Below are 24938 nucleotides of genomic sequence, written 5' to 3'. Positions count from 1 at the left end.
GAGAAACTTCTTCCACAAAAACGAATTTAAGTATGTAGCCCACTGACACTATAAAGCAACTATACAATCAAAGCTACATAATAACCAACTTACAACATGATGACAGGATCAAATCCTCACATATCAATATTGAACTTGCATGTAAATAGACTAAACGCTTCAGTCAAAAGGCATTGAGTGGCAAGTGGAATAAAGAAGTAAGACCCACTGTACACTGTCTTTGATAAACCCATATCATATTCAATGACTCCCATAGTCTCAAAATAAAGGAATAGAGAAAAATCTATCAAGTAAATGGAAAACAAAAAAGGACAGGGGTTGCTATTCTTATTTCAGACAAAATAAACTAAATCAATGATCAAAAAGGACAAGGAAGAACATTACATAGTAACAAAGGGTTTAATTCAAAAAGAAGGCTTAAGTTTCCTAAATATATATGTCCCCAACACAGGAGTATCTAGACTCACTGAACAAGTTCTTTGAGACCTACAGAGAATTAGATGACCACAAAATAACAGTGAAAGACTTCAAACCCAACTAACAGTGTTAGACAAATCCTGGAAGAAAAAAAATCAACAAAAATATTCTGGACCTAAACTCAACATTTGAACAAATGGACCTAAAAGACATCTATATACTACACTCAACAACAACAGAGTGGACATTCTTTTCATCTTCACATGGCACATATTCTAAGATTGACCACTCACTCAGCCACAAAGCAATTCTCTACACATTCAATAAAACCAAAATCATTCCAAGCACACTCTTAGACTACAGCACAATAAAAACAGAAACCAAGAACAATAGTATCTCTCAAAACAATATAATTACATTGAAACTAAACAACCTGCTCCTGAATGAAATTAAGACAGAAATAAAAATTCTTTGAAACTAATTAAAACAAAGACACAACATGCCAGAATCTCTGGTACACAGCTAAAGCAGTGTTACAAGGAAAGTATATTGTACTAACCTACATCAAGAATTTAGAAAGTTATCAAGTTACCTACCTAACATCACACCTAAAGGAACTAGAGAAACAAGAGTGAACCAACCCAAAAGCTAACAGAAGTAAAGAAATTACCAAACTCAGACCTGAACTGAATAAAATTGAGACAAGAAAATCCATATAAAAGATCAATGAAACAAATGTTGGTTCTTCAAAAGAATAAACGAGATTGATAAACTGCTAGCTAGGATGATAAAGGAAGAGAGAAGATTCAAACAAATACAATCAGAAATGGCAAAGGTGACATTAACACTAATCCCTCAGAAACACAAAAAGCCATAAGAGACTAATATGAACACCTCTATGCAGATGAAGTAGAAAATCTAGAAGAAATGAATAAATTCCTATAAACATATAATCTCCCAAGTCTGAAACAGGAAGAAATGAAAATCCTGAACAGATCAATTATGAGTGCCAAATTGTATGTGTAATACAAAACCTACCAACCAGGAAATGCCCTGGACCAAAGAAATTCACAGAAAATACAAACAAACATGCAAGAAAGAGCTGGTACCAACTATCCTGAAATTGTTCCAAAAAATCAAGGAGAAGAAACTCCTCCACATCTCACTCTGTGAGGCCATTATCATTCTGATACCAAAACCTGGCAGAGACACAACAAAAATGGAAACTGCAGGGCAATATTCCTGATGAACATAGATGCCACATTCTCAACAAAATACTAGCAAACTCACTCCAATGGTACATCCAAAAGCTAATTCACCATGATCAAGTAGGCTTTATCCCTGGGACGCAGGGTTCGTTTGACATATGCAAATCGGTTAATGTAATTTATCACATAAACAGAACTAAAAACATAAACCACATGATCAACAGAATAGACTCAGAAATGGTGTTCATAAAATTTGGCATCTGTTCATGTTAAAAACCCTCAAGAAACTAGGCATCAAAGAAACATACCTTTGATAATAATGAGTCATCTATGACAAATCCATAGCCAACATCATAATCAATGGGCAAAAGCTGAAGCATTTCTCTTGAAAAACAGCACAATACAAGAACGCCATTCTCACACTCCTATTCAGCATAGTATAGGAAGGTCTAGCCAGAGCTATCAGACAAGAGAAAGAAATGAATAGCAGTCAAATAGGAAAAGAGGAAGTCAAGCAATCTCTCTTTGCTAATAATATAATTCTATACTTAGAAAATCCTAAAGACTTTGCCAAAAGGGAACTGGAAATGATAAACAATTTCAGTAAAGTTTCATAATACAAAATCAATGTACAAAAATCAGTAATATTTCTACACTGATTTTTCAAGCTAATAATATTCAAGCTGAGAGTCAAATCAAGAATGCAATCCCATTCATAACAGCCATGAAAAGAACAAGAGACCTAGGAATATAACTAACTAGGGAAGTGAAAGATCTCTAGAACAAGAATTGCAAAACACTAGTAAAAGAATCAGACATGATAACAAATGAAAAAACATTCCAGGTTATGGATAGAAAAATCAATATTGTTAAAATAGACATACTGCCCAATGTAATTTACAGATTCAATGGTATTCCTATCAAAACACCAACATCATTTTTCACAGAATTAGTAAAAACTATTTAAAAATTCATACTGAACTAAAAAACAGCCTGGGGAACCCAAATCAATCTTAAGCAAAAAGTATGAAAACAAACACCTAGATCAATGGAACAGGTTACAGAACCCAGAAACAAAGCCACTCACCTACAACCATCTGACCTTTGACAAAGTTGACAATAACAAGGAATGAGGAAGGGGCTCCCTATTCAACAAACAGTGCTGGGATAACTGGCTAGTTTTATGTGGAAGATTGAAACTGGACCCCTTCCTTAAATCATATACAAAAATCAACTTAAAATGGATTAAAAACTTAATTGTAAGGCCTCACGCTATAAAAACTCTACAAGAAAACCTAGGAAGCACCATTGTAAACACAAGATTTTACAAAGATTTCATGAAAAAGACTCCAAAAACATTCGCAACAAAAACAAAAATTAATAAGTGGGACTTCATAAAACGAAAGAGCCTCTACACAGCAAAGAAACTATCAACAGAGTAAATAGTTAATGTATCAAATGGGGAAAATATACTCAAATTATGCATCTGACAAAGGTCTAATAATCAACATCTATATGAAACTTCAACAAATTAAGTAAAAAACAAACACCACTAAAAAAATAGGCAAATGACATGAATAGACACTTCTCAAAAGAAGACATACACAAGGCCAACAAGCATATAAAAAAAAGTTCAGCATAACTAATCATCAGAGAAATGCAAATCAAAACCACAAGAAGATATCATCTCAAACCAGTCAGAATGACTGTTATTAAAAAGTCAAAAACTAATAGATGTTAGCATGTTGTGGAGAAGAGAGAACACTTACACATTGTTTGCAGGAAAGTAAAATTAGTTCAGCCACTGTGAAAAGCAGTTTGGAGATTTCTCAAGGAACCTAAAAGAGAATTACCATTTGACCCAGCAATCCCATTACTGGGTATATATTGAAAGGAATATAAATCATTCTACTAAAAAGACACATACAGCTCTATTCACAATAGGAAAGTCATGGAATCAACCTACATGCTCATTAATGGTGCACTGGATGAAGAAAATGTGGTACATAGAAACTATGCAATATTAGCCATAAAAAACCAAAATCATGACCTTTGATGAAAATTAACACAGTACAGAAAATCAAATACTTCATGTTCTCACTTGTAACTGCAAGCCAAACATTGGGCTTACATGGAGATAAAGATGGGAACAATAAACACTGGAACTACTTGCAGGGAGAGGGTAAGAATAGAAAGTGGGCTGAAAAACTACCTATAGCGTACCATGCTCACTACCTGGGTGATAAAATAATTTGTACATCAAACCCCAGAAGCACATAATTTTCCCTTATAAAAAATCTGCACATTTACCCCCTGAACCTACAATAAAATTTGAAAGAGAAAAAATAAAATCACTGGGGAAATAAAGAACCATATAATTAGACATTAGTCTTAGCCCTGCTATCACTTACATGCTGCTCTTAGCAAGTCTCATACTCTCTATTCAGTTGACAAATTTCTGAACTATTAAAATAATCCCAATTATCATCATGAGCTGTTGGAGCAATAAATAAAGGACAAAACTAAAAACACATTGAGAAAGTTTTTTAAATATGAGAAGGTATACATATTGTATTAGTTCAAAGTCTTTGGGGTCAAAACAAAAGAAGGTAAGTCAAAGTGGCCGAAACAAAAAAGGGGAAATTCTAGTCAAATTGGCATAGTAAGTACATGTCTCAGTACATCCCATTCTCCTACAAACAGTAGATAATATGATTGCTAAAACATGAACAAGAAAAAAATTAAACAAACACAGAGCTGGGCTACAAAATGAAGAGCATATCCATGAAATAGAATCATAACAGAAAAGAGAATTGGTGAGCCAGACTTAATCGGGAGTGTTATGTTTCAGAGATGCACCTAGATGTACATAAAATTCTGGAGTAACAGAAACTTAAGGGCTTAAAACTATACCAAAAATTTGAGTCAGATTTACAGGTGAAGGCTGAAGAAAATCTGTTACAAACCTTGACATTAGTGTTATATGGTCCTGTGGGCATAGGGTTAGAGAACATCAGGAGCTCCTTCTGACAATAAAAAGGAAACTGACCCATCTATCTAATATCTGAGTCTCTAGTTTGACTACGTCAGGAATAACACATGGGGAAAGATTTGGTTCTAAACTGGGCTAGGAGCCAGGTCAAGGCAACCACTAACCAATAGATGGGGAAAGGTAAACAGTGAGTGAGAAAAACACAGGCAAAAGTAAACTCAGAAAATGATAATACATGTTAAGAAATTAAATGCTAATTGAGGCAACAAAATCAGTAAGTGAAACAAAAGTCACTCCAAGTGAATATGTTTTAGAATACTGTGATAAAACTTGAAAATAAGTGTATTTATATGTTTAAAGAGATCTAGGAATACAACTTTCTCAGAGGAAAGGCCAATACATTTTTAAACAAATGAGAGGTTAAAAAGTGCTAATGTTTTTTGCCTCATTGAAGAATGAGGAATGAACCAGTGAGTAAATATAAACTTCATTGAAAGAATTAAGATTTCAGTAACTATATTCAAAATTTAAAGAAATCCATCACCGTAATAGAAATAGAAATTTTCTCTTTAGGGAGAATGCAAAATTTGTAAGTTTAGACTCAAATATTTTACCTGGCTCCATTTTTATGTATGACCTATGCAATGGTTTTGAATTTAAAGCTGGACTGTGAAGGAAAGAATCAGCTCACATGGCTTCCAAATGGCAAGAAAAAAAAGCATAGCATGGAAAATTTTATCTATCAACCAGAAGGCAAGAGAGAAAGAAAAAAATCAGAAAAAAAGCAGCAAGCAAGACAATAATAGGCTGAATGCACAAAATAAAATCATAGTAACGAGACTAAAAATATTACAACAACAAGTTTGAAGGAAAAAACAACCCATGAAATATATTCTCAGATTTTCCAAAAGGCAGTACTCTGATTTTAAAGGCAAACATAAAATATAATTAAGAGATTAAATGTAAAGAAATTTAAAAAGATGAACAAAAATTTCTAACAAACTAAGCTAACTCAACTACATTAATACCAGATTAAACTGATTTTAAAACCAAACACATTTACAAGAATAAAGAAGACTGCTGGTATTAGATAAAGAAAATGTGGTACATATACACCATGGAATACTACACAGGCATAAAAAGATTGATATAATGTCTTTTGCTGGAATATGGATGCAGCTGGATGCCATTATCCTAAGTCAGCTAACACAGAAACAGAAACCAAATACTCCATACATGTTCTCCCTTATAAACGAGAGTTAAACATTAAGTACACATTGACATAAAATGGGAACAACAGGCACCAGAGACTACTAGAGGGGGGCAGTGTGGGAGGGAGGCAATGGGTGAAAAACTATCTGTCGTCATGATACCTATCCCAGTTCCTATGTCCAGAATTATATTTACAAGGTTATATCCCATGGTTTTTATAGTTTTAAGTTATACATTTAAGTCTTTAATCCATTTTGAGTTGGTTTCTGTATATGGTGTAAGGAAGGGGTCCAGTTTCAGTTTTCTGCATATGGCTAGCCAGCCATCCCAGCACCATTTATTAAATAGGGAGTCCTTTCCCTATTGCTTGTTTTTGTCAGTTTTGTCAAAGATCAGATGGTTGTAGGTATGCAGCATTATTTCTGGGCTCTCTATTCTGTTCCATTGTATGTGATTGTACCAGTACCATGCTGCTTTGGTTACTGTAGCCCTGCAGCATAGTTTGAAGTCAAGTAGCATGATGCCTCCAACTTTGTTCTTTTTGCTTAGGATTGTCTTGGATACTCGGGCTCTTGCTCTGTTCTTTATGAATTTAAAAAGAGATTTTTTTCTAGTTCTGTGAAGAATTTCATTGGTAGTTTGAGAGGAACAGCATTGAATCTGTAAATTGCTTTGGGCAATATGATCATTTTAACAATATTTGTTCTTCCTATCCATGAGCATCAGATGTTTTTCCATTTATTTGTATCATCTCTAATTTCTTTTCAGTAGTGTTTAATTGTAGAGATTTTTCATCTCCTTGATTAACTGTATTCCTAGTTATTTTATTATTTTTTGTGACTATTGCGAATGGGATTGTGTTCCTGATTTGGCTCTAAGCTTGGATGTTGTTGCTGTATAGGAATGCTACTAACTTTGGACGTTGATCTTGTACCCTAAAACTTTGTCGAAGCTGTTTATCAGCTCAAGGCACCTTTGGGCAGAGAATATGGGGTTTTCTAGATACAGAATCATTTCATCTATAAATAGGGATAGTTTAACTTCCTCTCATCCTATTTGGGTGACTTATTGCTTTCTTTGGCCTGATTTCTCTTGCCAGGACTTCCAATACTATGTTGAATAGGAGTTGTGAGAGAGAGCATCCTTGCCTCGTGATGGTTTTCAAGGGGAATGCTTCTAGCTTTTGCCCACTCAGAATGTTAGCTGTGGGTTTGTCATAAATGACACTTATTATTATTTTGAAGTATATTCCTTCTATGCCTCATTTTTTGAGGGATTTTAACATGAAAAGATGGTGTACTTTGTCAAAAGCTCTTTCTACATCTATTGAGATAAGCATGTGATTTCTGTCTTTAATTTTCTTTATGTGATGAATCACGTTTATTGATTTGCATATGTTGTTGAACCACACTTGTATGCCAGGGATAAAGCCTACTTTATTGTGGTAGATTAGCTTTTTGATGTGCTATTAGATACAGTTTGTTGGGGTTTTTATGAACGTTTTTGCATCTATGTTCATCAAGGATATTGCCCTGAAGTTTTCTTCCTTTTGTTGCGTCTCTGCCAGGTTTTGGTATCAGGATGATGCTGGCTTCATAGAAGGAGTTGAAGAGGAGTACCTCCTCTGAAATTTTTTTGGAATAGTTTCAGTAGGAATGGTATCAGCTCTTTTTTGTGCATCTGATAGAATTCAGGTGTGGATCCATCTGGTCTTGGGCTTTTTTTCTTGGTAGGATATTTAATATTAATTCAATCTTGGAGCTCATTATTGATCTGTTCAGAGAATCAATTTCTTCCTGGTTCAGCTTGGGAGGGTGTTAGGCATCTAGAAATTTATCTACCTGTTCCAGATTTTCTAATTTGTGTGCATAGAGGTGTTCCTAGTAGTCTCTAGTGATTATTTGTATTTCTTTGAGGTCAGTGGTAATGTCCCCTTTGTCATTTATAATTGTGTTTATTTGGATTTTTTCTTTTCTTCTAGTTTAGTTAGCAATCTCTCTTATTAATTTTTTTCAAAACAGCAATTCTAGATTTGTTGATCTTTTGTATGGTTTTTCCTATCTCAGTCTCCTTCAGTTTGGCTCTTATTTTCATTATTTCTTGTCTTCTGCTAGTTTTGGGGTTTGTTTGCTCTTGCTTCTCTAGTTCTTTCAGTTGTAATGTTAAGTTGTTAACTTGAGACCTTTCTAACTTTTTGATGTGGGCATGTAGTGCTATAAATTTCCCTGTTAACACTGCCTTAGCTGTGTCCCAGAGTTTCTAGCATGGGTAAAAAAACAGCTATTTCTTAAGCTAGTAATTAAAAGAGAAATCACAAAAGAAGTAAATTATATCTTAGGTTTTTGTGATTTGTTAAAGAAGGTAGCTTCAATTATCTCATGCTTCTCTGAAAAAGAATAATATATTTTTAGAAATTGGCAATTTAACATTGACATTCTAGAATATTACATGGGGGACAATAAAATGTTAATAATGTGACAAAATGCTTCCACGTGCCCTATAAATTAAAAACCATTATTAGAAAAATCTGAAGTCATTTGTTAGGTAAGATATGGAGATATAAAAATCTCCATTTAAACCATAAGTTATGGTCTTCATAGGGATGGGTCATGGGCACTATGAGCAACAAAGAGAAAGGGGGATAAATAATGTGTAAAACAGTTGTATTTTAGATTGCTTTGAAAATAAAACAACACAAAAGATTATGGTCCTGTCACTCACCAAAAGCCTATCTTCTTAAATTCACAATATAAAAAATTCTTATTTCCTATGATTCACTTCATATGAATTTAATGTATCATTTGAAGCACTATCTGTCCAATCAAAACAAAAACAAATTATCTTGTCCTGAATATACCATTTTGCAACTTAGTTGTATTTACCGTCAATTCAGTCAAGAACAGTAAGCATCCACTTGCGGAATACAGCTCCTACTACTGTAAGAGTTATTCTGCACTTCATTCTTCAAATTTACAGGCATATTTTTCATGTTAATAAGTAGAGTATTTTCATCTGAAATTTATGTTAGAAAGAGAGTCTTTTGGAAGCAGCATGTAGACTTCAAACAAGTTAAGTTTGTTACCAAAATTTATGGAAGGCTACTATGACATCTTTATCATTATGTATAGCAAAACTATAACACAGTATAATGCCTTGGTTATGCTACTTTATTTTTTCAGACATTTTGATGACAAAAGTGATAGATGTCCAAAATACTCCATAAAGATTCAAGCTGTCGTACTGCATAATAAATAAAGACTATAATCGCAATCTTGGGTTTTTTATCTTATACACATCAAAAGGGAACATAAGCTACTCTTACAAAGCTATTTCAGCATGTCTCTTTGAGAAGATACAATCGTAAATTTGCATCTTTACTTGGTACTTTCGAAGATTCAAGGTAAGAACTCCTCAGCCCTTCTGTGCATTTTTATTTACACCATGATTAATTCTGAGTTTATTATTTTAAAATTATCCTTTCCATGATAGTACATAGCAATTGCTATAATTCTGAAAATTGAAATCAACCAAGGCTACTTACATATCCAACACAGACTATGAGGTTAGTTCTGAGAAAACAGAATGTTATTATGCAAATAATTCAGAAAAAATAAATGAACATAAAAATTATTTGTTTCTACTTAAACCCACAAAACCAATTACTGCATATATTAAAGTAACTAAATAAAAGCTACTTTGTATTTTACTTTATAATGTATATTTTATAATGCATAGAGTTCTAAGATTACCATGAAATATAGATACACTGTACATCTTTCATAAATAAATAAGGATTGTATCCATTTATAAAACACATTTATATAGTCATTATGATAGTGACAAATGAAGAAAGAGGAATGTATGGAATATACATATATATTCTCTTAGAATTTTCTGTAAATCAAGGACTTGCTATAAAAGGATACATACAGTATTATTATTTAATTTGAATTAGAATAGTTTGGAACACTCTTAGATAAAATCTAAAGAATAAAATATCAAAGGTTTATTTATTGTACACTACTATATACCAGAACTGTGATAAACAGTTATTAGTAACTGATATACATACTCATTTTATTCATATTTATAATAACAGCTAATCCTTACTGAATTCATATCATGAAACAGGAGCTTGACTTTATAGTCAAGTTCTTATTATATGTTCACCAATACCATTTTATAATTTTACTTCTCTATTTTATAATTATAGAAGCTGGAATTTGGAGAGGTCACACATCTAAAAGCAGCCACACAGTGATATGAACTAGGATTTGTCTAACTTCGAAATATCCCAATAACTTCTTATTGGGATCTTAGCATCTAACATTTCTAGATAAATTAGCTACATTTCAAAAATCTCAAGCTTTCTAAAAAAAGTAAAATTCTCTACAACTTCAACCTTCAGCACTGAATCAGGCTTTATAGAATGAGCATCAAATATTACCACAACAGAATAAGTATAAAGTAAAATATTTATTAAGGAATTCCCACTGACAAAATACTTATGGAGAACACAAAAATGTGGCAAACTTACTCCAAGTTTGCTCATTATTTCTTAGTGAGATAAATCAGGTGCAAAAATAACTTTGGGACACAGAAGGACTGAATGTGTTCAGCAAGCCAGGCAAAAATTATTATGGGCATTCAGAAGAAAGAGATGAATGAAAAGAGAGGATCAAGAATTTGAGCTGGACCCTGAAGGATCAAACTGGGGAGACATTGGGGATGTGATTTGTTAAGGTAATACAGCATTAGATATTGTTACTTAGGTTTGTTTGTTGATGATCTGTTGAGAGTAAAACTACACTTACAGCTAAATGTTTTCTGGAATCATGTGTTAGAAATGAAACAAAACACTTAGCTCTTCAGATCCTAATAAGTACATCAAATAAATCAAGGAAGAATCATAGAAATCTTTTGAGTAGGGAAGGAAGGCTATCTATTATCATACACTTAAGGGAGAAAGAAAGTCATTAAACAAATAATTCAAATACTCTCAGTTCTAAGCAATCTTCCTGGCAAGCAAATTTCAAATTCAATTTCTCTTTGGCTTGTGGCCTTTGATCAGTTGATCAAAAGATTACTGCCTGATATGGCTTGGCTCTGTGTCCCCACCCAAATCCCATCTTGAATTGTGCTCACATAATTCCTATGCGTTGTGGGAGGGACCTGTGGCAGATATTTGAATCATGAGGGTGGTTTCTGCCATATTGTTTTCATGGTAGTGAATAAGTCACATTGAGATCCAATGGTTTTATCAGGGGTTTCCACTTTTGCATCTTCCTCATTTTCTCTTGCCACCATCACATCACGTAAGAAGTGCCTTTCACCTCTCGCCACGATTCTGAGGCCTCCCCAGCCATTTCGAACTGTAAGTCCAATCAAACCTTTTTTCTTCCCAGTCTCAGTATGTCTTTATCAGCAGTGTGAAAACAGACTAATTTGAAAATATATTAATCTGAAAACAGACTAACAGATTTAGGGTGGTGTACCCACCTAAATCTATAGCCTCACACTAAGCCTGTGTGTGAACTGGTAATAGAGTTTGTACTAAGTTGGACATTCCTATACCTTGAGAATTTGTGAGTATTATCCTAGGACTGAGCTATGTTATAGCAAATGTTAACAGATTCTGGCAATTGGAAAGTAGATAGAGGATGTTCTATTTAAAGAGAGTGGCATCTGCAGAGGTGTGAAAGTTGGAGCCAATAAGAAACATTCAGAAATTAGGCATGTTTCAACTTAACTGAAGTATACTTACTTTAAAAACAGAACTTTGTGGAAAATACCTTTAAATTAGATAGTAAAAGTTTTTTGAAAATTAGGTTAATGAGCTTAATTTTTATTACTTATTGGGATAAAAAGCTTACTAATTTAATCCTTATAATAATAACCTTATCCAATGGGTTTTATTATCATTTCTACTTTATAGATGATAAAATTGAAGCACAGAGAGATTAATTAATTTAAAGTCACATTGCTAGAAAATGGTACAGGCACGATTCTAATCTAGGAAGTTTATTAGGACTTTTCTCCCTAGAAATTAATGGTAGAACTGGGTTTTAATATGAATAATCTGTTGGTGAGATAGAAAGTGATAACCTACTTGAGATTTACAGAAATTAACGATTTGATTGTCCTATTATTTTAAAAAAGAAATTAGAAATAGAGAAAATGAAGTCTAATTCCAGATTAAGAGGACGTTGTCAGAATTTGTGCTCTACATTCAATGGTGAATTACTTAAGGTCACAATGAAAAGCTAAAACCAAGACATATAATTTACAAATACAGGTATACCTTGGAGGTATTGTGAATTTGGTTCCAAAGCCATACTAATTTTTTGGCTTCCCACTGCATATAAAAGTTATCTTTATACTGTAGTCTAGATGTGTGTAATAGCATTATGTCTAAAAATATGTACACAACTTAATTAAAAATCTTTATTGCTAAAAAATGTTAATGGTCATCTGAGCCTTCAGCAAGCTGAAATCTTTCTACTGGTAGAAGCTCTTGCCTTGATAGCGATAGCAGCTTAATGATCGGGGCGGTGGTGGTGACTTAAGGTTGAAGTGGCTGGTGGCAATGTCTTAAAATAAGACAGCGCTAAGGTGTGCCACATCAATGGACTCTTCCTTTCACAAAAGATTTATCTGTAGCAGGTGATGCTTTTTGATAGCATTTTACACACAGTAGAATTTCTTCCAAATTGGAGTCAATCCTTTCAAACCCTGTCATTGCCTTATGAACTAAGTATATGCAGTATTCTAAATCTGTTGTTATTTCAACAATGTTCACAGCATCTTCACCAGGAGTAGATATCATCTCAAGAAACTACTTTCTTTGCTCATCCATAAAATGAAATCTCTCATTCATTAAAGTTTTATAATAAAATTGTAGCAATTCAGTTATGTCTTCAGTCACTACTTCTAGTTCTCTTGCTATTTACACATACGAAGTTACTTCCTCCACTGAAGTCTTTAACCTCTGAATGTCATCCATGTGGGTTGGAATCAACATCTTCCAAACTCCAGTTAGTATCAACATTTTGAACTCTTCCCATGGATCACAAATGTTCTTAATGGCATCTATAATGGTGAATCTTTTCCAAAAGGTTTTTAATTTACTTGGCCCATATCCATCAGAAGAATCACTATGTATGGCAGCAATAGCCTTATGAAATATGACTCTTAAATGATAAGACTTGAAAGTCAAAATTACTCCTTGATCTATGACCTACAGAATGCTATTGTGATAACATGCATGAAAAAAACATTAATTTCTGTACATCTACATCAGAGTTCTTAGGGGACCAGGTGCATTGCCAATGAGCAGTAATATTTTAAAAGAAATATTTTTTTTCTAAGCAGTAGGTCTCAACAGTAGGCTTCATATATCCAGTTTATCATGCTGTAAACAAATGTGCTTTCATCCATGCTTTGTTGTTTCATTTCTAGAGCAAGGGCAAATTAGGTTTAGCATCATTCTTAAGGGCACCAGGATTTTCAGAATGACAGGTAAGCACTGGCTTCAACTTAAAGTCATCAGGTGCATTAGCCCCTAAAAAGAGTGTCAGAATGTCTTTTGAAACTCTGAATCCAGGCACTCACTTTTCTTCAGCTATGAAATTCTTGGGTGGCATCTTCTTTCAACAGAAAGCTATTTCATCTACATTGAAAGTCTGTTATTTTCTGTAGCCACCTTAATCAATTATCTTAGATCTTCTGGATAACTTGCTACAGCTTCTCCATCATCATTTGCTGCTTTACAATGAAACCATTCTATAGAAACCATGTAAAAGAAACCATTTCTGTAACACTTTTATGGTTTTTTTTTTTTTGCTTTTCTTTTTTTTTTTTTTAGATAGAGTTTCCCTCTGCCTGCCAGGCTGGAGTGCAGTGGCGTGATCTTGGCTTACTGCAACCTCCACCTCCTGGGTTCAACCGACTCTCCTTTCTTAGCCTCCTGAGTAGCTAGGATTATAGGCACCTGCCACCATGCCTGGCTAATTTTTGTATTTTTAGCAGAAATGGGGTTTTACCATGTTAGCCAGGCTGGTCTCAATCTCCTGACCTCAGGCGATCTGCCCACTTCGGCCTCCCAAACTGCTGGGATTACAGGCATGAGCCACCACACCCAGCTGAGCTTTTTAATTTTTAACCAAACAGAAAACCTTGTCCTTCATTCTTCAAATCAGCTCAGTTTCCTTATACAATTGTGTAGTTGTATGTGCTGTTAGTCCAATTGACTCAAAATTTAAATAATAAAAAGTATACCCTTCAATAATAAAACAAATTTTCCTTAGGCATATAGTTGGAATTTACATATCTGCCTTATTCTTATTTAACATTTCAAATTCCATTAATTTTTAAGCTGTTTTAACAATTGAGTCTTTCCTTTCCTATGGTGGAAGGGCAAATATTTTGTTGTTTAGTTGAAAGAGTACTTTTGAGAGACTGAAGACAACAGCTAAGCTGATCTAGTGAGGCAGAAAGACCATGGGCTTGAATTCAGGTAAGAGGAGTTTCAGCCTCCTTCTGCTTTGATGAAGATGGAAATGATCTAGTGTCTACAAGTCTTGGTGTCTGTATAGCACCACCTATCTCATGGGATCATTGAGAAGAAAATTAAGATAACATATGAAAGTAATATCTAGAGGACTTTCTATATAGAAGACTCTTAAACAGAGGAGACAACTATTTAATAAGTATTGTGTTCTTAAACATGATATTTGAAGTCAGAAATCAGAAGTATTACTCCTGGTAGAGGAAATTACTAAGTGTTTGATCATGGGCTATTTACAACCCATACAAAATACCTGTTAGTCCATTATACAATGCAGATAATCTATTCTCTGTGCCTATCTAAAAAAATTATTTGAGCACAAATTAGAAACTGCCTGGGGAACAGAATATCAATAATATAAATTTTGTATAATTAATTTCAAATAGCATTCATAAAATACTTTTTAAAATTCAAGAATAAGAACAAGAAAAACTTTTAGCAATTAAATGTTCAGTCTATTAATAAAATGTGATATCTTTTCACTTTCATAGACCAATTTATTACCCTACATTTAACTAGAATTTTACAACTATGAGCTACATGCCCTCTAAGATTCTTTCCAACTCTTAAGCTTTATAATTTTTGATGTCCTCTTGTAAAAACTTCTTACCAAGACTCTAAGTTAGGACTTAAGAAAACAAAGGTGTTTTATGTAGTCATTTCAGGTAACTATCTTCAATAATAAACTTCTCATTTATGCCTTAGATACTACTTACCAGGTAAGCCTCAACTCCTATCACTTCCCACATTGTCATGTAATTTATAATTAGTCCCTAGGGGACTAATTATAAAAGAATAGAGAAATCATTTCTCTATTCTTTTCAAGTGCTTCCCTCTGCCTAGAAGAACTCCCTGCTTTCAACTTTTATCATGGCATTTCTCATCCTGCAGTGAAATGGCCTATTTGCATGTCTCTCTCTTTTGGTAGATCTGTTACTGAACAAAGGAGACCTTGTTCATCTTTGTACTTTCATCACAACACACAGTGCTTGATTGATAACAGATATTTACTAAGTATTAATTAAATAAATTTTTGAAAAGCGATGACAATCTTGAAAACTTCCTATGAATCCCTAGAGTACCAATAACAGCTTGGGTCAATTGCCCAAATGATTACAGCTACAGTACCAGGAGTCTGAGATCCCTTCATAACATCAGGCAACTAGTGGCTATCCAACAGTCTGGTTTCCCAGCACTTAAGAGGTAGCTTCCACTCAAACAGCAAACAGTACCATCCTAAAGAATCCAGCAACCTCCAGAGATGTCTTTGTGTCAGGCAACTGAGCTTAGCATTGACAGTTCACCATACCCAAATCTCAAGACTTATTGTTTAAAAAACTGTGTCAATAGTTTTTTTAAAACTATTCTTAGGTCTGTCTCCAGTCATGATTCATAAAGAAAATTATGAGTTTCTCAGTACAAACACAAATTTAAGAGGCACAAAATAAAGTCTCCCCTTGAGAGTTGGCCTAACCCCTGCCATGTTTAATTAATTACCTCAAGAAGGAAAATATGGCTCATTGCTTTCTACCTGATTTTCCAGGCCTTCTCAGATGAAATAGCAGGCTGTTCTCTTCTTAAATCTGGGTGGACCTTTGTAACTGCCTCTACCAATACAATACAGTGGAAGAGATGTTACATGACTTTTGACGCTAGGGTGTAAAAGACAAAATGACTTTAGCTTGGCTCATCCTCTAATTTGAGACAGTTGCTCTTGGAACACAGCCACCATGTTGTAAGGTAGCCCAGGCAACAAGATGATGCCCCAAATGAGCCTTTCAATTAAAAGCCACAGCAGGGTCCCACCAGCAGATCTGTGAGAGAATGAGAGTATAGATAATTTCAACCTTCAACCTTTGAAACTTCCAACTGAAATCCACACAAACTATTAGAAATAACAGGTGATAATTGCTGTTTCAAGCCACCTTGTTTTAGAATGATTTATTATGCAACAATAAATAATTAGTGTAGATCTGGCAGACTGCCAAGCCTTGGGAATATCAATTTACAACTAGACTTAAGGTGGTCTAAGACCTCCTATACTCTGGATAATTTCTTGACAGACTTTTTGAAAATAACCACTCTGAAATTCACATTCCTACAATAAGTATTACCATTATAAAAGAAATTTTAAAAAATCATTCAGAAAATACTATTCCAAATTTCTGTTTGGTAAAAGCCCCCAGATTGCTTTTAAAGTCCTTAACAATATTTCTCTAACCATTTTTTTTTTTTTTTTTTTTTTTTTTTTGAGACGGAGTTTCGCTCTTGTTACCCAGGCTGGAGTGCAATGGCGCGATCTCGGCTCACCACAACCTCCGCCTCCTGGGTTCAGGCAATTCTCCTGCCTAAGCCTCCAGAGTAGCTGGGATTACAGGCACACGCCACTATGCCCAGCTAATTTTTTTGTATTTTTAGTAGAGACGGGGTTTCACCATGTTGACCAGGATGGTCGCAATCTCTTGACCTAGTGATCCACCCGCCTCGGCCTCCCAAAGTGCTGGGATTACAGGCGTGAGCCACCGCGCCCGGCTCTCTAACTATTTTTAACAATATTTCTCTAGCATAGGTCAAAGAGGATAGTTTGATGTTTTTGTCATTTGTTTGTTTTGTTTTGGTTCTCAAAATTCACTTCCTTATGCCTTTTAAAAAAATGAGTATACAAATTTTAATTAATTAATTTTATTTTAGACTCAGGGAGTACATGTCATGTTTGTTACACAGGTATATTGCATAATTGATGGAATTGGGTTTCTAGTGTACCTGTCACTCAAATATTGAATATTATATTCAACAAATATTCTTCCACCCTCACTCACTCCCTCTTATGCCCTTTTTAAAGACTTCATTGTATTTATTTCCAACTTTATGTCCATGTGTACCCATTGTTTAGCTCCCACTTATAAGTAAGACAATACAGTATTTCATTTTCTGTTTCTGAGTTAGTTCACTTAGGATAATGATCTCCAATTCCAGGCATGTTGCTTCAAGAAGGTGATTTCATTATTATTATTATTTTTATTTATTTTTTATTGTACTTTAGGTTCTAGGGTACATGTGCAGACCATGCAGGATTGTTGTATAGGTACACACATGGCAATGTGGTGTGCTGCCTCCATCCCCTGTCACCTACATCTGGCATTTCTCCCCATGTTATCCCTCCCCGACCTCCCCACCCCTTACTGTCACTTCCTTGGCACCCTCCCAACAGACCCCAGAGTGTGATGCTCCCCTCCCTGTGTCCATGTGTTCTCATTATTCATCACCCACCTATGAGTGAGAACACGTGGTGTTTGATTTTTTGTTCTTGTGTCAGTTTGCTGAGAATGATGTTTTCCAGATTCATCCATATCCCTAAAAAGGACACAATCTCATCATTTTTTATGGCTGCATAATATTCCATGGTGTATATGTGCCGCATTTTCCTTGTCCAGTCTATCATTCATGGGCATTTGGGTTGGTTCCAGGTCTTTGCTATTGTAAACAGTGCCACTATAAACATATGTGTGCATGTATGTTCAGAAAGATTTGTAATCCTTTGGGTATATACCCAGTAATGGGATTGCTGGGTCAAATGGAATTTCTATTTCTAGGTCCTTGAGGAAGCACCACACTGTCTTCCACAATGGTTGAACTAGTTTACACTCCCACTAACAGTGTAAAAGTGTTCCTATTTCTCCACATCCTCTCCAGCATCTGTTGTCTCCAGATTTTTTAATGACTGCCATCTAATGGGTATGAGGTGGTATCTCAATGTGGTTTTGATTTGCATTTCTCTAATAATCAATGATGACGAGTATTTTATCATATGTTTGTTGTATGCATATATGTCTTCTTTTGAAAAGTGTCTGCTCATATCCTTTGCCAACTTTTGGATGGGTTTGTTTGTTTTTTTTCTTGTAAATCTGTTTTGGTTCTTTGTAGATTCTGGATATTAGCTCTTTGTCAGATGGGTAGATCACAAACATTTTTTCCCATTCTGTTGGTTGCTGGTTCACCCTAATGATTGTTTCTTTTGCTGTGCAGAAGCTCTTAAGTTTAATTAGATCCCATTTGTCTGTTTTGGCTTTTTTTGCCAATGCTTTTGGTGTTTTAGTAATGAAGTCCTTGCCTATGCCTATGTCCTGAATGGTTTTGCCTAGGTTTTCGTCTAGGGTTTTTAAGGTGTTAGGTCTTATATTTAAATCTTTACTCCATCTGGAGTTAATTTTTGTGTAAGGTGTAAGGAAGGGGTCTACACACTGCTAGCCAGTTTTCCCAATACCATTTATTAAATAGGGAATTCTTTCCCCATTGCTTGTTTTTGTCAGGTTTTTCAAAGATCAGATGGTTGTAGATGTGTGGAGTTACTTCCAAGGCCTCTGTTCTGTTCCATTGGTCTATATATCTGTTTTGGTACCAGTACTATGCTTTTTTGATTACTGTAGCCTAGTATAATAGTTTGAAGCATGATGACTCTAGCTTTTTTTTTTTTTTCCCTTAGGATTGTCTTGTATATGCGGGCTCTTTTTTGGTTCCGTATCAAATTTAAAGTTGTTTTTTCCAGTTCTGTGAAGAAGGTCTCTGGCAGGTTGAGGGGGATAGCATTGAATCTATAAATTACTTTGGACAGTATGGCCGTTTTCACAATATTGATTCTTCATAACCATGAGCATGGAATGTTTTTCCACCTGTTTTTGTCTTCTCTTATTTCCTTGAGCAGCACCACATTGTACTTACTCCAAAATTGACCATATAATTGGAAGTAAATCACTCCTCAGCAAATGCAAAAGAATGAAACCATAACAACCAGTCTCTCAGACCACAGTGCAATCAAATTAGAACTCAGGATTAAAAAACTCAACTACATGGAAACTGAACAACCAGCTCCTGAATGACTACTGGATAAATAATGAAATGAAGGCAGAAATAAAGATGTTCTTCAAAATAAGAATGAAGACACAATGTACCAGAGTCTGGGACACTCTTAAATCAGTGTCTAGAGAGAAATTTATAGGACTAAATGCCCACATAAGAAGTGAAGAAAGATCTAAAATCAACACTATAATGTCACAATTAAAAGAACTACAGGAGCAAGATCAAACAAACTCAAAAGCTAGCAGAAGCAAGAAATAACTAAGATAAGAATAGAACTGAAGGAGATAATAGACACAAAAAACCCTTCAAAAAGTCAATGAATCAGGATCTGGTTTTTGAAAAGATCAACAAAATAGTCCATTAGCCCATTAGCCAGGCTAATAAAAAAGAAATGAGAGAAGACTTGAATGGGTAAAATAAAAAATGATAAAGGGGATACCACCACTGATTCCACAAAAATACACACTACCATCAGAGATTACTATAAACACTTCTATGCACACAAACCAGTAAATCTAGAAGAAATGGATAAATTCCTGGACACTTACACCCTCCCAAGACTAAACTAGGAAGAAGTTTAATCGCTGAATAGACCAATAACAAGGTCTGAAGTTGAGGCAGCAATTAATAGCCTACCAATCAAAAAAAGTCCAGATTCAGACAGATTCACAGCCATATTCTACCAGAGGTAGAAAGAGGAGCTAGCACCATTCCTTCTATAACTATTCCAAAACATACAAAAAGAGGGAATCCTCCCTAACTCATTTTATTAGACCAACATCATCCTGATACCAAAACCTGACAGAGAAACAACTAAAAAAGAAAATTTCAGGCCAATATCCATGATGAACATTGATGTGAAAATCTTCAATAAAATACTGGCAAATCGAATGCAACAGCACATCAAAAAGCTTATCCATCATGACCAAGTCAGCTTCATCCCGGGGATGCAAGGCTGATTCAACATACACAAATCTATAAATGTAATCCATCACATAGACAGAACCAATGACAAAAACCACATGATTATCTCAATAGATGCAGAGAAGGCCTTTGACAAAATTCAACAATGCTTTATGCTACAAACTTTCAATAAACTAGATATTGATGGAATGTATCTCAAAAAAAATAAAAACTATTTATAACAAACCCACACCCAATATGATACTGAATGGGCAAAAACTGGAAGCATTATCTTTGAAAACTGGCACAAGACAAGTGTGCCCTCTCTCACCACTCCTATTCAACATATGGGAAATTCTGGCCAGAGCAATCAGGCAAGAAAAAGAAATAAAGGGTATTCAATTAGGAAAAGCGGAAATCAAATTGTTTCTATTTGCAGATGATATTATAATATATTTAGAAGACCCCATCATCTCAGCCCAAAATTTCCTTAACGTGATAAGCAACTTCAGCAAAGTCTCAGGATACAAAATCAATGTGCAAAAATCACAAGTATTCTTATACACTGATAACAGACAAACAGAGAGCCAAATCATGAGTGAACTCCCATTCACAATTGCTACAAAGAGAATAAAATACCTAGGAATACAACTAACAAGGGACGTGAAGGACCTCTTCAAGGAGAACTGTTCTCTCAATTTCTCGTAACAAATGTCTACCCCTCTACAGAGATAAGGGCAGTTTTCTTGATTTATTCCCTCAAATATGTTTTCCATGTTGCTTACTTTTACTCATTCAGGAATGCCTGCATATCATAGGTTTGGTCCTTTTAGAGAATCTTATATTTCTCAAAGTCTTTGATCATTTTTAAATTTTTTTTTTCCCAGGTGGGTTAATTAAAAAGACTGGTCTTCAAGCTCTAAATTATTTCTTCTGATTGGGCTAGTCTATTGTTAAATCTCTCAAATGTATTTGAAATCTCTTAAGTGAATTTTTCCTTTCCAGAAGTACTGTTCATTTCTTTAAAGATATTAATCTCTTCCTTCAATTCCTGGATTGCTTTCCTGGTTTCTTCACATAGATTTTCAACCTCCTCTTTTATCTCATTAAGCTTCCCTGCAATTCATGCTTTGAATTCTTTGTCAGTCATTTCTTAGTTCTCATTTTGGTTAGGGACCATTGCTAGGGAGCTAGTATAATTCTTTGGTGGTGTCAAAACATTCAGATTTTTCATGATGCCAGACTTTTAATGCCAGTTTGCTCTCATCTGGAGAGTCTGCTACTCTTTATTTTTGAATGAATTTTCATTCAGATGGGATATACACACACACACACTCTGTCTACCCTACTCCCTCAGGGGGTGTGACTATAGAGTATGTTGGGTAGTGTCTTTTGGCTTTGCTTAAAGTAAAGCCCAAAACTATAAAAACCCTAGAAGAAAACCTAGGCAATACCATACAGGACATAGGAATAGGCAAATATTTCATGACAAAAATGCTAAAGCAACTGCAACAAAAGCCATAATTAACAAATGGGATCTAACTAAACTAAAGAGCATCTGCACAGCTAACGAAATGATCATCAGATTGAACAGGCAACCTACAGAATGGGAGAAAATTTTTGCAATCTACCCATATGACAAAGGGCTAATATCCAGAATTTACAAGGAACTTACACATATTTACAAGAAAAAATAAACATCCCATCGAAAAGTGGGCAAAGTATATGAACAGACACTTCTCAAAAGAAGATATTTATGCAGCCGACAAACATACGAAAAAAAGCTCAATATCACTGATCATCAGAGAACTACAAATCAAAACCAGAATGAGATACCATCTCACACCAATCAGAATGGCAATTATTAAAAAGTCAGGAAACAATAATAGATGCTGGCAAGACAGCAGAGAAATAGAAACACTTTTACACTGTTGCTGGGAATGTAAATTAGTTCAATCTTTATGGAAGACAGTATGGTGATTCCTTAAGAATCTAGAACCAGAAATACCATTTGATTCAGCAATGCCATTACTGGCTATACACCCACAGGAATATAAATCATTCTACTACAAAGACACATGCACATGTATGTTTGTTTATTGCAGCACTATTTACAAGAGCAAAAACGTGGAACCAACCCAATTGTCCATTAATGATAGACTGAATAAAGAAAATGTGATACATATACACCATGGAATACTGTGCAGCCATAAAAAGGAATGAGATCATGTCCTTTGCAGGGACATGACTGAAGCTGAAAGCCATCGTCCTCAGCCAACTAACACAGGAACAGAAAACCAAACACCACATATTCTCACTCAAATGTGGGAGTTGAACATTGAGAACATATGGACACAGAGAGGGAACAACACACCCCAGAGCCTATTGGTGGGTGGACGGTGAGGAAAGGGAACTTAGAAAATGAGTCAATAGGTGCAGCAAACAACCATGGCTCACGTATGCCTGTTTAACAAACCTGCATGTTCTACATATATATCCTGGGTTTTTTTTTGGAAAAAATAAAGAAAAAAAAGAGTTATAATAGCTCAGAAAATTAAGGTATAATTATTAGTGAGGAAATAAGATAGGAAGAGTACTTGTAGTAGGACAATAAAAACACAATCAAGCAAATTTATGCACATCACATTATCCGGGGAAAAACTACTTTAAAAGGTTCCTTGGATTTGGGATATGTAACTTATCTCTTCTATTTTCTGTTATTTTTCCAAATTTCTTTTTCTTTTCATCATATTTATTTTCTTCATAAGTTAGCAAACCACTTGAGTTTGATCTCTGGATTTGATTTGATCTCTGGATAAAGCACTAGTTTAAACATATCCCAGCCACTTTCCAACCATGTGAACTTATGTAAGTTAGTAACTTCATAGGTTTCCAAATCTGTAAAAATTAATATAATAGTATCATCTCTATCCCTGATTGCTGGGAAAATTAAACGAATAAAAGAAAGAAAGCTTTTAGCATTGTCCTGCTACAGAGTTCACCATTCAATAAATGAGATCTGTTACTATGTAATATTTTGCCTGTCATTTGTCCCTCTGTGTCCTCCTTTACCTAATTTCAGAGAATTTCAGTCTTATAAATAGAGGAAGAAGGCACATCAAACATTACCTAACCAAAGTAAACATTTGTGTTCTTTCCTGTGGCACTGATTTGTGCAAAAAGATTTGCCAAACTCCCAGATGGTAGCGTTTGTGAAATGGTGTTTCCTGAAAATATCAGGAAGGTGCCATGTTACAAAAAAAGGAGAAATTCACCCAATGAACATTGGTATTATTTCTTTGCCCCATTTGGTTTCCTCAAAACTGAACTAAATATGCCAATCAAATTATTGTCTGTGGACATGACGGGTGAGCCAAGATCATTCTCTAGACCTCAATAAAACTCTCTCTATTTTCTACATTTTTCTGAGTCTAGGGCATTTGCCAAGTCATATGCTAGTGACTTCTCAATAAAAATGTTGCAAGGCTTTAAACAAGGACATTTGAGATAAAATACAAATATCTTGCTGCTTGGAATTTCTTGGTTAAAATTTCAAAGCACATCCTTAGAACATATATTGATTTTGTTTGGTAATATAATTATATACATTTACATGTGAATCATATTAGTATAAACTCACAAGAATATGCAATTATTCACACATTTTTAACCATTTCCTGGAATTCACCCATGCTTAAAAAAAGAATCTTTCAGCATTGGAAAACAGAATCATTAAAAAATGGTATTTGTTTAGGGTTCTCCAGAGAAACAGAACAAATGGATGTTATAAAAAAATATATATAAATATATATATATATTTATGTGTGTATATACATATATTTATATGTAAGAGAGAGATAAAGATATATATATGTGTGTGTGTATATGTGTGTGTGTGTGTGTGTCTGTGTGTGTGTATGGAGAGAGAGAGAGAGAGCGCATGAGAGCATATAGGGAATTATAGGGAATTGGTTCACACAATTATGGAGGCAGAGAAGTCTCAAGATCTGCAGTTGGCAAGCTAGAGACCCAGGAGTGCCAAGGTAGAGTTCCAGTCAGAGTACTAAGACCTGTGAGCCAGGAGAGAATATGCTGTAAATTTCAGTCTGAAAGCTAGGAGGCTAGAAACTTAAGAAGATCTGATATCAGTTTGAGTCTCAAACTGTCCCACTCAAGGAAAAGACCACTGTTCCAGCTCAAGCAGCCAGACAGGAGTCTCTTCTGACCCATACAGGGTTAGCCTTTTTGTTCTCTTTAGGATTTCAACTGGCTATACTAATTTACATTTCCACCAGCAGTGTATAAGAGTTTCCTTTTCTCCACACTCTCACCAACACTTGTTACCTTTAAGTTTTTTGATAGTGGCCATTCTAACTGGAACGAAGTGATGTCTCACTGTAGTTTTCATTTGCATTTCCCTGATGATTAGTAATATAGAACATTTTTTCATACACCTGTTGGTCACCTGCATATCTTCTTATGAGGTATATCTACTCAGGAACTGCTGCCCAGTTTTTATTCACGTTGTTTCTGTTGTTGTTGTTGTTACTGAGTTCTTTGAGTCCTTTATATATTTTGGATATTATCCCTTTATTAGATGTATAGTTTACAAATATATTCCCCAGTCTATAGGTTATCTCTTCACTCTGATGATTGTTTCCTTTGTCGTGCAGAAGCTTTTTAGTTTGTCTTTGCTTTTGTTTCCTGTGCTTTTGAGGCTTTATCCAAAAAAAATCTTTGCCTAGACCAATGTCATGAATTCATGTCCTCTATGTTTATAGTT

General features: G+C 34.7%; 1 protein-coding gene across 8 annotated transcripts in view; it reads right to left on the bottom strand.

Annotated features, from left to right (window-relative positions):
- The window catches only part of PRR16 (proline rich 16), a 211032-nt gene that overhangs the window by 79328 nt on the left and 106766 nt on the right, over positions 1–24938 (bottom strand). The window contains exon 1 of one of the 8 annotated variants that reach the window (XM_012448501.2): positions 15927–16613. The exons of the other annotated variants lie outside the window; for them this stretch is intronic. The gene's annotated coding sequence lies outside the window, so the exon portion shown is untranslated. Of the gene's footprint in view, positions 1–15926; positions 16614–24938 lie in introns of those variants that run through there. 8 annotated transcript variants of the gene reach the window in all.

The sequence above is a fragment of the Aotus nancymaae genome, unplaced genomic scaffold (genome assembly GCF_030222135.1).
Source record: "Aotus nancymaae isolate 86718 unplaced genomic scaffold, 86718_ANA_hifiasm-v0.15.2.pri h1tg000064l_0, whole genome shotgun sequence".
In the NCBI taxonomy this organism is placed as follows: Eukaryota; Metazoa; Chordata; class Mammalia; order Primates; family Aotidae; genus Aotus; species Aotus nancymaae.
Note: the sequence above shows the minus strand (reverse complement) of the source record. Positions and strands in the feature narration are given on the sequence as shown.